Source organism: Anastrepha ludens, chromosome 4, assembly GCF_028408465.1.
Source record: "Anastrepha ludens isolate Willacy chromosome 4, idAnaLude1.1, whole genome shotgun sequence".
NCBI lineage: Eukaryota > Metazoa > Arthropoda > Insecta > Diptera > Tephritidae > Anastrepha > Anastrepha ludens.
Genome location: NC_071500.1, coordinates 66,890,553 through 66,903,064, shown reverse-complemented (window position 1 = coordinate 66,903,064; position 12,512 = coordinate 66,890,553). Strand labels below are relative to the sequence as shown.

Sequence of the window (12,512 nt, the reverse complement as noted above, 5' to 3'; positions counted from 1 at the left end):
GTATTTATTTAGACAGCCATCGATACCACATGCACGTATGTACCTAATATTCGTACAAAGGCTAAGTTTTTCTAGTGTTCCATTTTCTCTGTGTATGCGTCAGATGTCAGTTCACTGTCTGACCGATGTTCTGATTGCCCAATTTTCGTTACAACTAGCCGATAGATCATGAGTAAGATACACAAAAACCTAGATACTTTAAACAAATGCACAGACACAAAATAACGCAAGAGAACCACGGAAATACAAAAAAAAATCAGATCGCATAGTTTATAAAACATTTTTGGTATTCATTCGGCACATCATTTGGTTTAGCCGATTTTGGCTAATGCGAATTTTTGTGTAAAGCAAACAAGTGATAAATAAGAGCTACACATCTTATAGGTTCATATAAAGCGTATAGATACCCATTGTGTATATGTGTACATATGTATGCATGATTGTACACATGTGCAGAACAAATACGTATGAATTAGATACATTTTCACGAAACACAGGCGATGAGGCAGAAATAAATTTTCGCAACAAAAGTTGTTAGATTTTCGCGATTATGCAGTCTACCTACGACACAACATGTAAGAGTGTGTCTGGGCTAGTACACTACGTTTCATATGAAAATGTGTCAGCACAAAGGGCAATAAAATATATTTTTGTTCACTTGGTACTTAGTTTTTTTCAATTTACATAAATAAAAAATAGCTTTTTTATTATATAGGTCTATATAGAGTTTCTATTTTCAGCTAGCGAATTTTCCGACCGTTCCATGAAGTGTCAGAAATCTAGTTTATGGTTCGATATTTACAAAATGGGCCCCTTTTCGAAAGAATACCGAAAGTCGAATATTCAGCTGAAACGGTGGCTGCTTAGAAGTTGCGATTTGACTTCATCAGACTATTTTTTGGGTGGCGCCATTAAGGTAAGTCGTACGCCGACTATCTAGAGACGATTCAACAGTTGAAACATGAAACCTTTTTTAAAAACAACTTGCGAATCTCAGGAAAATGTAACAAAAAATAGGTTGACAAAATGGCCTAAAATGGGTTAGAATAAGTAACCGGAAAGTCGTGAAATTCATTTGAATGAAATTGTGTTCCAAGCAAGGCTTACTGTTACTCATAAAATAAATACTGAAATATATTTATGAATTTTTTTAGGTTATATAGCCCAATTAAATTTCAAACGCCACCTTGAAAAATATTTTTTTTTTATTTAATCCACCCTGCTAAGCAAAATTCTATGACGTCAGCCCCGAAACAGAATTGCAGCGAAACAGCGAGTAACGGGTTGATGGGTGGTGATCAGCAGATCCACTTCTTTCGGGAAATTCGGTGAATTAAACACAATTGAGATGGTACGGTTTTCAGCTGACGTCTTGTGGTTACAATAAAATTAATTTTGTAGTAAAATCTTTTCTTTTGCTATATTTAAGAAGCAACTCTTTGATGCTCATTGTTACAAAACAACTGCTTCTTTCTAAATTATTGATCATTTCCAGGTTTCTTATTACATATTATTCGAATTTTAATTGCTTACTATTTGCCTGCTGATTTTCGAGTGCTTTTTGGGGATTGCTTGCCAGTTTTAGTTTGAGATTCTGGTTTAACGAAACAGCCACCCAGGTGAACGCCTACAACTTGACAGATGAAACTAGGATCTTTTTATCTTGCTGGTGTGAAAAATAGATTTGCTTTGCTAGAAAATTAAGCGTTCATTCTCGTTTTACTATAAAAAAGCAAGGAGATGAGTTTCTAAAAGTTCAATGTTGTCCATTTTGGTTGACAGAGAGACAGATTGTTAACGATTCACCGATTAAGTTCCGATGTGTAAGATAGCTGTCTCAAAAGTATATAACTTTTTACTGGTCCGTGGTTGTTAGTACAGTTACTTGCTTCTTCAATTATAGTTATTGCTCTTCATTCACAGTACTGGAAGCCGGCTTGGGGCCACTTGACACAGGCACCTCAACATTTCCGCATGTTTTGAATATTTTTGTTTTTAATGTTCTTTATTTTCTTGTTTCCCCAAAAGTATTTGTCTAACAAAAATTTCATAAATCCAAATTTAAAACTATGTGTGTGTATGTATTCATAATTGTTATTGTAACAACATAGATTTTTTTAGAACGCCGCTGAAGAGACGGCTGGACACACTGGATCGTAAAAACCATAAACTTACTTATAAATTCCAAAGGTGGCCGTACAATTATAAAACGGATAGTATTTATGCATCGATCGCCGTAGCCGAATGGCTTAATACGTGAATACCATTCGGAAGTGCCCAGGTTCGAAGCGGGAACGAAACACCCATTGGCAGACAAAAAATGTCTAATAGCCACCGCTTCTCGTCAGACAAAGGCAAGCCGCCCAGTGTATTTCTGCCATGAAAAGGCTCCTCATAAAAAACTATCGGCCGTTTGGAGGCGGCGTTGGTCCTTCCATTTGTGGAAGAACATCAAGACGCACTTCAGAAATACCCAAAAAGGATATAAGCGATAATTATATATAAATATCAAATTCTTTTTCTGCTCGACCATCTGTCGTATTCAAGCCAATGTTTTCTGGGTATCGTTCGACTATGCGCGGAAATCACATTAACTGCCTTAGCCTGTTGATATATAGACCGTAAGCCCGTTATTCGCAGTGGGACGAATAAGAAGCATTAGAAACTTATAAACATAGTGGCCAGTCAAATGCCTCTCATGCATTTTTAACAGGCAAAAGTTTCTCGTAGAAACCATTTGCGGTTCTGAGGCAGCATAAATTGTGAAGTTTCTATGTTTATAGGCTTTTGGTAAAACTAGATATCTGACTTTAGCCAACTTTGTCGTTGGACCAATAAATGATGATCTTTCACAAAACAGCTATGTACTATACATACCTACAGACGGGCAATCTAAGGATGGTAAAGTTTTGGAAATTTCATATGTAAAATACCAACCAGTTATGACTTTAAAATTAGACCCGCAATTGCCTAGAACCAACCGATATTTCGGCAGAGTCCACAACTTCATGGAAGAAATCATACTAATTTGAGAGTGATTAGAACTATGGCTCGTACATATAACAAATTACTAATTAGAGATATATTCAAGATAAATATTATTTTCAGTTACTATTAATAAGAATGCTTCAAAGGAATGCTTAAGGAAGAATAATATAAGTGTTTTAAAAATATGGACGTTGAAGTAGTCAAACATTTGCTCCTTGGTGAGTTGGTAACTTTGTAAACTAGTCCATAACTAGTTAGTTTATAACTATACTAACTAGTTATTAGTTAGTTTATGACTAGTTATTACGTAACTAGTTAATACGTAACTAGTTAGTACGAAACTAGTTATTACGCAACTAGCCCATAAAATACAATATTTAAAATGCAGACCGGTAAACTAGTTCATAACTAATTGGTTCGTAACCAGTCCATTAAATGAAATAACTGTAATGCCAAGGCTGAGAAACAGACTGCTTAATTCATTAAATAACACAAAGGCTGAAATTTGACTTTTCGTATAGCATAATCCTGTTAAAAATGCCAGTTGCTCGCATCTAAAAAAAAGATAAAATACTTCAGCTGCAAAGTGAAGTAAGGTAGTAGGTTTGACTTTAGGGTACACACACATGCATAGACATGTATGTATGTATGTAAGTGAAAAGCGTTGTCAATGTCTAAAGTAGTCGTGCACGATCACTTTCTGAGCAGATCAGCGGTTCAACGCCTGCGGCACTGGGCTGACGCCGCATTTTTTTGCAGATTGGCCAATCGCCATCCGCCCGCTTGTTCACATTTTCCGTAACGTCTTCACCCCGCTTCAAACTAATTCACCCGATTCGGTTCAATTCATTTATTTTTGGGGTCAATTATTTTTCGTTTGCTGCGTAATCTAAGTAATACGCAATTTTTGAGATTTGTTTTTTTTATATTCTAAATTGTGCGTAAAAATCTTTTAACAAATATCAGTTCAGTATGCCACTATTGCGATCAGTTGATGCTCTGTTTTCTTTTTACTACTTATAGAATGTTGCCTGTACAGCTTCCTTTGGCAGACGTTACAGCGGAAACCGACGAATAAATGTGAATATGATGGATGTTTATGGATTTCAATATGTTCGTATGTAAGTGGCACACATTTCTGTTAATAATTTATACTTATGTACATATATTCGAAAATATTACGATCTTCGCAATAATGTGTTGTTTTTGGATCAGCTATGAAAACTTCTCGCAGAAAAAATAAGCATAATTGTATTTACATATATACATATCTGTCATTTGAATGCATTTGGCTCAGATCCTGCTTTGACGTACTAAATTTTCAACTGCACACATTTGCTGAAATGCAACAATAATAATATTTCTGTTAATGCTTTTTGCAATTTGTTTGATTTATCGATTTGTCTTGGCACTTGTCACAAGTCAATAAATTGCTTTATTTTTTTACATTTACTAGTTTCACCTTATATGTCGCCTGTTCTTCCCTAAAAAAGGTAATTATGTGAATTTTTGTATGAACGGGAAATGCTTGATTTATACAGCGTCTCAAACCTTTATAAGGAACCTGTCTAATTAGATATGAAATAATTGTTCTTTGGTCTAAGTTGTACTGTTTAAAATATCAACCCTATATACCAAGCCCATTTACCAGCTGTTGGACAAGTGGAATGTCTGTACAGTCCGCCCAATTCTGTAATTTGCATCAATTAACGCATAATGAGCATTTTTTATAATTGTATTGAAGGCTCCGTGTAAAAGGCTGAAGCCCATCTTTAAACAATAGACTAGTACTCAATGAGTGCGGGGAATTCAGAGCTGAAACTTTTGTGTATGTAGCTAAGTTTAAACTTAGGTAATTTTTGTAATGTGCGCTAAAAACAATGCTTCCAATATATGTACATATGTATGCATACATACATACATATAAATATATACAATATGTATAAGTTACGGTACCAGATATTCACAATCCGAGGCTTGAGAAAGACCCATGAAAGGAGAATCGACAGGCACCATCATTTTTTTTATCGATTTTAGAGCCGAATTCTAGAGCACGAAAAGTGGCTACCTATACTCGTATGCCGCGGTGTCTGAATTCGCCATTCACGCAAAAATAATACGGCTATTTGGGATCAAGTGATTCAATACCAGCAGCACCGCCAGAAGTGGGAAGCGTCTCTGCAAGTCGTTTGATACCAAACGAGGCAGAGTAACTCGCTGTCATGTGACTTTTTTTAACCTGATGCTGGAAAAGATCGTGGGAGCCGCAGGATTTATTCGTTCAGCACACTTTTCTATAAGAGCGTACAATTACTGTCCTATGCCTTAGCAAACGCGCTGTTAGTTCTACCTTTTCCAAACTGCATGAGCCTTACGACGACATAAACATAGTGATGCAAATAAAATCCAGCGGCTCCGTTGACTGGATCATGTCCATGTCCAAATAGATACATACTCTTCGGTTCGGAAATTATTCCGCATTGAAAAGATCAGGTGGAGCAGAAAGTGGCTTCACTTAATGTGCCCAACTGGCGCTTTGTTAAACTCAGCCAAAATCGCTTAAGCGGTTATCGGCACCATCAAGAAGAAGAAGAAATTACAGTACACATTCTTGGTTTTTACTTACATATTTCTGGTATTTATGTGAGTTGAATTTTGGACTTTAGTGTAATAAAGCCTTATAATAGAATTTTATGGTAAATATTTTTGTGTTACATTTTAATCCGCTATATCTCTCTGTTATGCGTATTTTTGGCATTTTCCCGCAAAAAAGGCAAAAACTACATATTATTAAGGAAAGTTCCCCATGGCATTCTCCATAGAACTGCTGCACAACATACATATATCTAAAATGTAAGGAGCACGTAATTTTCTATGCTGAATTAGCATGAATGAGCAAATACGTTGAACTTTGAAAAATTCATAAAGTTGCAAGATTAAATTACCCTAGCCATGTTATACGTTTATCTGAGAATGCTCCGAGCGAGCCATTCCTCCATTTGGTATTCAGAGGCGAACAATGAATATACGGACCAACTTTAATAGAGTTCGCCTAAGCTTGAACTGAATAACCCATGCATACACGAAAAGTAGGGAGGTAAAGATGAAGATTTTTTGTTGACGACCTAAAGCTAAACCCGAATATACCATATGCCATCTGTATACGAGTATGTACTTATAATTACCTTACTTTTTCACTCTTGATATTCTTCTTCTACCTCTTGATTGTCGCATACTCACCTAACTGATTATAGGCGAATGCAACAAAGCTCAGTAATTTCTTTTTTCACTTGCTAACTGATGCCAATTAGCAAAATGTATAAGTATGAAGTAAAGCTTAGTATTTTCAGCCCAGAGGAAGCCTTTCTCTTCGTCTGCAACAATCTTTAGGTACCGTATTGTAGGGTAATTATTTCAGGGCTGCAGAGTCTGAATCCATTTTAATGGCAACTCTCTCCGATTTAAGTTGCGCTGAGTTGCGATTTTGCTCTGAAATATCAACTAATATTATATTTCCCAATATTAGATTAAAGATGGCACACGATAAGAAGTCGGCATGTCTTAAATTTCATTTGATATCAAACGATTCAGGGAGATTCTCACAAATTCTGATCTGGTATTATGAGTATTAACCAATAGCATTTTATGTAGATGTATTACCTTGCAAGGATACCAAATTCAAGCACCTACTAATTGGCGCTTGGGCCCTTTTTGGGCGTCCGTCTTGGCGTTGTTCTACAAATGGAACGACCTACAGTTTTAAGCTGATTCCGAACGGCAAATAGTTTTTTATGAGGAGCTTTTTCATGGCTAAAATACATTGCCTGCTGAAGGACAAATTGAGGCATCCGGTAGTGAAATATAAGCAACTTATTTTCGACGGCTTTAACCCGGTCTACCCAATGTTATCATTTCGGCTGGGAACTATAAAGTATAACTGACGTATAAAAAGTAGTATTGGTTATGCTGGGTTGAAGACAATCAATTGTTTATCATATTTTCTTCTGGTATTTTGCTAGATTGAACGAACCGTGATTATTTGATCGATTGTAAATTTAGTAGATCTGAGTCCCCACTAATAAATGTCATTCAGTTCATTGACAGTGGGTTTAGGTATTCCATGCGTGATGCTCGTTGTAACCCTTTAACCGAAATTAAGTGTAGACAGTAGTAGGTCTACAACAGTAGTAAGTGGTAAGCAGTTCAAGAGTCACCCTTTGTATGCATTGGGAAAAGCACTCTTAAACTTCAATCGGCATGCATGCGTGCATAAGAGTTAGTGCACGCAGGTTACCAGCCATTCTGACAGCTGTTATGGAATATCTCAACCTACAGTCAGTTAGCTCGTGCAGCGTCAATTCCGTAGTCAACGATTGAAGGGATCGGTTCATCAATTCAGCTTCACTGTGTTACTTCTGTCGTGCATTTGCCGGACATACAGGGTTTGATTGAAAAGTAATGAGCCTTCCCGAGCGGAGCGTCTACCAAGCTATCAACGGAATCGGCTAGTAGGGGAAAATGATCGTTGGACCTTCCCCTTCCACTAGAAACCGGTCCCAGTTCGCTGGTAACAGCGGTGCAGTCAACATCGCTCCGCGTGTGAAAGCTGTTTTAAAAGAATGTTAGGATTTTGCAGTGGCAAAAATGCAGCGATCGTTGGAGCAACGTTACTCGATCAAATTTTCCTTAAAGCTAAACAGTTTGTACCTCCAGGAAGCACTGTAAACGCGGCATTTTACAAATAAATGCTCCTTCAACTGTAAAACCGCGTCGCTCGGGTTCGTCAACAATTGGACCCTTCATCACGATAATGCGCCGGGGCACACCGCCTTCCTCTACACCTCTGCATTGGCCAAGATGGGGGTTCCGGTGCTTCCCCACCCTCCGTACAGCCCAGACCTGTCCCCTCCGGACTTCTTCTTGCTCCCTCGCCTGAAAAGAAAGCTGAAGGGGAGGCGTTTCGACTCCATCGAGGCGATCCAAGAAACTGTGACAGCCGATTGAACGCGATTCCGGCGGATAAGTTTAAAAAATGTTTCCTGCAGTGGAAGAACCGCTACCAGCGGTGTATTGACGCTCAAGGGTCCTATTTTGAAGAATATTAGTTGTATAAGCCAAAAGGTTTAATAAAACTACTTAAAAGAATAAGGCTAATTACTTTTCAATCAAACCCTGTGTATATAATTGGCGCGTACACCCTTTTTGGGTGTTTGGCCGAGCTCGTCCTGCTATTTGTGGTATGCGTCTTGATGTTGTTCCACAAATGGAGGGACCTACAGTTTTAGGCCGACTCCGAACGGCAGATATTTTTATGAGGAGCTTTTTCATGGCAGAAATACACTCGGAGGTTTGCCATTGCCTGCCGAGGGGCGACCGCTATGAGAAAAATGTTTTCCGTAATTTTGGTGTTTTCACCGAGATTCGAACCCACGTTCTCTCTGTCAATTCCGAACGGTAGTCGCGCACCAACCCATTCGGCTACAGCGACCGCCGTACAATCGTTAGCATGCAGTATCAAATATTGGAAATCAAACATTTGTCAGAAATATATGCATGCACTTGAGCTAACTGGAAATTACGACTTGCGTAACTAATTCAGTACTAGACCATGTTGAGAAAGTAGGCGGACAGACAGCAATAATCGCATTTCAAAATAATATTGTACAAAGGTCATTGTAAAGGGTCTTTCCAATGTATATATATGTAGACGGTATCTGTTGTTTATGTCATCTGTGGACACCAAAATAATGCCACGGTTCACATATAATTGTTACAAGCCGTATTGTGAACAAAAATAGTCAATCCTGAAAGAATCTAAATTTCTACGTGTTTGTTGGGTCGAGCTCATCCTTCAGTTTGTGCTATGCATTTTGAAATTTTTCCACAAATAGAGTGATCTGCTGTTTCACGCCGTTTATCAGAAGTCATATTTCATATTTTGGGTTGGCTTTGAAGTAAAGACAACCGATTTTAGGTTAAACGAGACACCGTTAAAAGCTTCTCTCGAGATTGCATCCGAATACTTCGATATCAGGCTCATATGGGTTCCCGTTCATAGTCGCATATATAGGCTGATGAGCTGGCTAGACAGGGAACTTTGGAGACGGTTCCGTCGCAAGATGAGAAGATTGGGGTTCCCTTAAGAACCCGTGGTCTGCTCCTAGAAAGATGGGCCTCAAGTCAACTCAACGAGCGCTGGGCTAGTGCGCAAATGTGCAAGGTCGCGAAATCCTTCGGGCCACGGGTAGATCGGGGACGCGCGGGGGAACTCCTAAATCTAACAAAGCCGCAGCTCTCGAATTTGGTGGGTATCCTTACCGGACATTGTCCGTTAAGTGTGCATGCGGTGATACTTGGAATTGCCTCAACTTCGTTCTGCAGAAGCTGTCTTCAGGACGAGATGGAATCATCTCAACACATTCTTGTCAGCTGTCCTGCTCTCGTCTGGCAAAGATTTAGATCTGCATCTGCGGATATAGCGGGTTTAAATATCATGCATCTGGTAAAGTTCATCAGTAGCTTGATGCGGCTAATTACGAACGTAACGTCGGCGTCGCCGTAAGTGCATGGTTATCATCCCCTAATCCCAAGGCCCCTTCTTCCCACCCGTCTCCTTTTTCCATTCTCCTGTATGGTATCACAACAAACGAATTTTGAATATTTGTCCAAGTGGGCCCCAAGCAAGGGCAGCAATTTAACCTAACCTAAAAAGCTGGCAGGTTAAGTTTGGCCCTCACATCTGTCAGGATTGTAAGCCCAGCATTATTAATTTTTAAAAATGTGCTTATACATTTTTTAGCAAATTTTATAACATTTTACCAAACCTTAAAATTTTTGCTAGAATTTTTTTTTTTTTTTGGCATTTAGGCAACAGAATATTCGTTAAATATTACCAACGAATTTGAAACCTATTATACATAAACGTAAACAAGTGTAAAAATTTGATCGTTTCTTTATTTTCGAAGTGATCTCAGCGCAAGTCTTACTTTTGTTCACTTGAATACGGAAGCACCGAGACATCTGCTCTTTTAAAAGCAGTTTTTCTTCTAATGCGAGAATATTTTTATTATTATTTTGCAAAAATTCATAATTCACTTCACAGCCCATTTACAAACTGTCAGTTTTGCAACAGCCCACGCGTTACCGTTAACAGGCTAGAGCATCCAGACGAGTATGAATACAAACAACATTAAAATCAGCAAACACCAAAACACAGACCACACTTGAATAAATTAAATATCACAAAAGCTTATTAACACCAACAAACACCAAGTAAATATTACAAACACTTCGAATTGTTACATGTATGTATGTAAATCCACTAAGAATTAGAAATCTGACATTGAAAATATTGCTTCAATAGCAATGATATGTTAATTGAGCCATAAGAGCACTCAATAACAGAAACAAAATACAGGTATGTATATGTGTATGTGTGTATGTAGAAGCAAACGCAATGTGATTATAGCTTTACAACAAAACTAACACTAACTGCTTGACTATTGGTGAACTATGCCGGTGGAGTTCTGTGGTGGAGAGAATGGCGTGTGAATTTCATTAGCCTTTTTGCACTTGGAAATTCTACTTTAAGTACATATTTTATTTTAAAGCGCGAATATTTGAAATTGTTTGTGCTTTGTTTTTGTAAAGAAAACAATTTAATTTTTGTTTTATCACGCAAACTTATTTTTTGGCTTTGTGACTAAATGACTACAGAAAACAACGCAATTATTGTAATGCATAATGGATTTTTGCTTTATAAAAGTTTGTGTTTTATTTAGTTATAAAAAAAACTCAATTAATATTGGAATGCAAAAAAATATTTGTAAACATTTCTTTTACTTTATTGCATCATAATTTATTTAAAGTTTTGCTCGTGTCTGCGTCACTCATATGTATGTAAATATATACATATTTTTTTTTGCTAATAATTTTAGTATTAACGAAAATCGTTGTAAAAAGTAATTTTTATTAAATGTTTTTGGTTTTGTTTTTTTGTACATTTTCCTTTACCAGTCAAACTAAAACTTTTAATATACCTCAAAATTTATTTAATACTTTATTTGTTTTTGAATCACTCATATGTATGTATGTATATTTTTTTTACTTATTAAGAAATATTAATTGTAACATTAGCGATAAATCGTTGCAAAAAATATTTTTTTAATTCGTTTATTTTTCCTTATTTTTCTTTACTTTCTTAATTTTTCAAAATGCTCAGAAACTTAATTCTTGGCAGTCATTTTTATCATAAATTACACGATTTTCACTCATTTGCGCAATCATTTGAATTTTTTACCAACCAAGTTTTTTCCAAAGTTGTATTAAATAACCATAAATAAAATTAATTCGCCAATTTAATTTAAAAAAAAATAATAAAAAACATTAATTTGCTATTTTTTTGTTGTTCTAATTGTAATAGCAAGTTTGTATTTTGTTAGCCGGCGCACGATACCCCATTCGCGTACTGCACACACGCGATTCACTGACGAGACTGATGTGCGTTGCGTCCCAGCACGATCACCTAACCAGTCAGCTCCCCAACGCAGTCGCGGAACAGCTCAATGAATTTGTGCAATTGACTTTGCCATTGTCGGTCGGCAGCGTAATCAGCTGCTACGTCGACTTTGGCAGCGAAAAGCTCTAAAGGCAATACCACTTTTGCTGACTTTCGCACGCCAGTTGCCGCGCGCACCGTTTCGCACTCTGTCCAACAATTTGCTCCACTGTTCGTTTGGATGCTGAAATACGAACGAGTGTATGTAGATATTAGTAGACTCGCAGCGTATACATTTAGCTGCTTCGATACGGACTGCCAACGTTGACTTCAGCGCTGACGTTCATTGATCAAACTACAAGTTTGCGATATTGGCGTCTCTACTCACTCTCTCTCTCACTTACTTTTTTCTACTCCCCTAATTGCTGGCGCTCCGGTTTGTTGTATGTTCTTTATTGTTGTTTTTTACTTTTTTAAAAGTATATTATACTGTTTTTTTCTTGCTGGCATTTGTTACTTTGTGGGCATTTGTTTATATCCAATGCGTTCGCTTTGGTTGCATTTGTGAGAGCAGTTTTTTTGTGTTATTGATGTTTTTGTAATAAAGCCGGTGCATTTTTCGCCGGTATACGTACGAGTATATTTGTACTCATGTATGTATATCAGTGTGCTCGAAAAGTGATAACCATAACTGGAAGATATTGAGAGCATAATCGGGAAACTGTTTGTTTGATGAACGATCAAGCCCAAGCTGTTCCAAAAGGAACAGATTTCGCAAACGTGAGAATTTAGTGAAAATTTCTATTATTTAAAAAAAAGTAAAAAGTCAATAGAGAATTCAAATATCTCATTTGCTCTAGGTAGGAATAAATTTGAAAGCTTCTTAATGCCTATGGCAAATTAGTTAATTTCTACGTTGTTTCCTGAATTAGGAAGAAGTCCTTTGTTGAGGAAATTCTAACAACGGAAAGATCAGTATTACAACTCTTTAATTAACATACAGATAGACCAACAGGCCTGTAGATAA

At 37.2% G+C, this 12,512-nt stretch overlaps 1 protein-coding gene across 1 annotated transcript in view; it reads right to left on the bottom strand.

Annotated features, from left to right (window-relative positions):
• Nucleotides 1-11,495, bottom strand: part of LOC128859650 (muscle M-line assembly protein unc-89) — a 237,055-nt gene extending 225,560 nt beyond the window's left edge. The window contains exon 1 of the mRNA XM_054096625.1: nucleotides 11,292-11,495. The gene's annotated coding sequence lies outside the window, so the exon portion shown is untranslated. The remainder of the gene's footprint in view (nucleotides 1-11,291) is intronic.
• Nucleotides 11,496-12,512: the final 1,017 nt, after the last annotated feature.